Below are 3267 nucleotides of genomic sequence, written 5' to 3' on the forward strand. Positions count from 1 at the left end.
ATACGTAATTTTTTAATAAAAATCATAAATGAATTGATTTCATAACAAAATTTTTATTTATAATTTGAACCACATATTATGGTGCAAAGCCAACTCAATTGTATTTCATTTTTGCCTCAGTATAAATGTGCACATAAAAAAGTTATTTGACGTATTATGATAGAAATTCACAAGTGGGTTTTTTTATTGGAGAATATTAGCAGAAACACTTTTTTGAATTAAGTCCTCTATATTTTTTGAGTACATTAATTGTGGCACCAATAATTGAACAAATTGTTTTTGATACTTCTCATATATCATTCTTTATGAAGATTATCAAAATTAGGCCAGTTATGTTCGAGGTAAATTTTGGACGATGGATTCGAAGGGGCCCTGATGCACTCATTTTTGTGTCTCCCAGAGATCCAGATATTAGCCCTATCAATTATCGTACATTTGTAATAGGTTCCAATATATTGATTTTTGACCCCCAAATATGTGATTTCATTTATATCGTATCTTTTCGTATACACCTTGATTTTATTGGGTTATCAGTCTACCCTATCAATGTATTTCTAGCTACATAGCTCAAAGTGATTTTCGTAAGAAACAAATTATAAGTTGTGATGAAACTAGATTAAATCAGCACATACCATTTTTAATATAGCTGAATTCCTATCTTGAATGAAAACCCGTGTTTATTATTTCAAATTTGAATGTCAACTTATGTTTCTATAACCTCTTCAGAGACCATAGAAGTATTCGATTGTTAATTTTTACGGAAGTTATTGGAATAGGGAAGCAGCAAGCTTTTCAAAGAAATCAAAGAAAAAGTGTCATAGAAATTTTGAAATTCAATACAATGCTGGATTTCACCCCAAATCTCGGTATAATTTCATAAATTTAGTTTACGTTTCCAATAAGTGTGGCAACCGAAAAAAGTATTCTATCAAAAATTATGAACATTGAAAAAATGCGCACAATGAAAGGATCTTTTCATACCGCTTCAAAGTTTGACGTCATTAAAACTATTTATACTACTACTACTTATATTAACAGATAATTATAATCACCTTAGTCCCTATTTACATGTTCATTTATAAAAACATTGAGTAAATTCTCAATTTCCGTTTCTAACATGCCAATCGGCCTTTTTCGTTTTTTGTTGAATATTTTTCCTTATTCATTAATTAATTATTGTTCACAGTAGTTACTTTTATTTAATACTCACTCCCAAGTTATAAAAGAAATTAATTTGTTGCTGACCTCCCACTCTATTCGACAATTTTACTAAAATATCAGTCTCGTTGTCAGAACGCTTACAAGAAGCAAGAAAATAAATTCTAGTTAATTTGTGGCCATATTACTGTTTATATTTGTTAGTTAGAAAGTTTTTTTCATATCTTTTTAATGTTGCCTATTTTATATAGTGCTTACAAACTTACTTTTTACTTATTATATTTTCCGGCAAACTTCTATATTGAATCTATACTGAATCTATACTGAATTTCGTAAATCTATTTCATTAATATTTTCTAGTATTTTCTATTTATTTGTGGAATAAAACGAATCTAATGTAGTGAATTTCTGGTCTGGTTATATATTTAGTTTTTGTATGTATTCTATCTATTCGTTCCCTTTTTAGTAGTTCCCAACCGTATTTCTCTTCCTTTTCTAATTTTATTTTTTCCTGCTTCTCTACAACTGCCAGGTTGGAGCAACAAAGGATAAAACTAAGTCGTCAACAGCTACACTATTATCAACGGCGGTACTCGTATATCCACAACTTAGACCACATTTAAGGGCTGCAATCCTTCCGGTTTTCCTCAGAAAAGTTTCAGTTCTTGTTGTTTTTAATTTATCACTGATTTGGTTTTGTTGTGCTTTCTCGAACACGTAGTTACTATGAATGTCATCACTATTTTAATATAATATCTTATTGCTGAAACTTTCTTCATTGTTTCCACCAATTTTTATTTTTATTTCTATCGTTTTCACATTTTTCTTTTAACATCGTTACGTTAGAAAGCTCATGGCATCCATTTAATATTATAATTGTCACATCTGAGAATCAGTTGTATATACTTCAACTGAGACAGAAAACCACTTGCCGAGGAACAGTATCAAACCAGCGACCTTTAAAGTTTCACATTATATAGCTATTGGAGCCTGAGTTTAAACTGTACCAAGAAAAACATCGCGCAATACAGGTGTAGGCCGCAGTATGTATCATGTTAATTAATTGACCAGCAAACTCATGACTCCAATTGAAAGCATCAGATTATACTGACTATTACTCAAAGTTCAATAATATTGAACTTTGATTAGTTTTCAGTATACCTAACTTCCATAAGTTTTATTTTTTTTTTTTCATTTCATCAATTTTGCCAACAAAAGTAGATATTGGTTTTTAATTTTCTCCTAGTTTCGAGAAAACTCGTATTTCATCTACAAAATATTCAATAGACAAAAAATTGCTTTTTAAGAAACTATTTTCATAACTAGGCTGAGGAGGTTTTAAGATGTTAAATATGTTATACAGTATGCGAATTGATCACGTCAGAGAACGAGTTTGAGAACATATTTGAACAACGTCATCATAATTTGAAAGTAGCCGAACATTGAAGCAATATAAAATAATGTCGATCATTTAATGTCAAAATATTGTATTTTCCAATTACGGATGCATTGTGAGATTTAGTGCCGCATTATACCGTATTAACAGATGTTGTTTAATTGCAATGGATTGGTTTTTAAATGCGACAGTAGGGTATATTCATTATTTTTAATGGCATCATCTTATTCAGGTGATTTGTTTCTTGGAAGAACAATTTATTAGTATTAATTTGTATAAAATTGAACAAAGACAGCAGAAATTAGAAGTTACAGTAGTTTGACATCGTCTTTAAAACGTATATACAATAGTTAATTGATACATCCAATTGTCAACTTTTTTAATCGGAATCTAACTGAGGTACGACTACATTATACAACTTCAATGAAACATTTGCGTGATATCTAATTCCAAATAGAATCTGAAAAAATTTGCGTGTTATGTTTGAGTAGACATGGACTTGACTAATGAAATATTACTAACAGACGAATCCGAAGCGTACAAAATTTGGACAATGTAAAATAATATTTTAGCAAAAGCCAAAATTGTACTGGAGTGTCACGAAGATCTTTTTATAATAATAGAGTATATGGATGAAAAAATTTGGTAGAACATGGATAACCAAGGTTTAAAAATGGAAGAGCTGCTTCGCAAAGGTTTTCTAGAAAAGAACA

Source organism: Diorhabda sublineata, chromosome X, assembly GCF_026230105.1.
Source record: "Diorhabda sublineata isolate icDioSubl1.1 chromosome X, icDioSubl1.1, whole genome shotgun sequence".
Lineage (NCBI taxonomy): Eukaryota > Metazoa > Arthropoda > Insecta > Coleoptera > Chrysomelidae > Diorhabda > Diorhabda sublineata.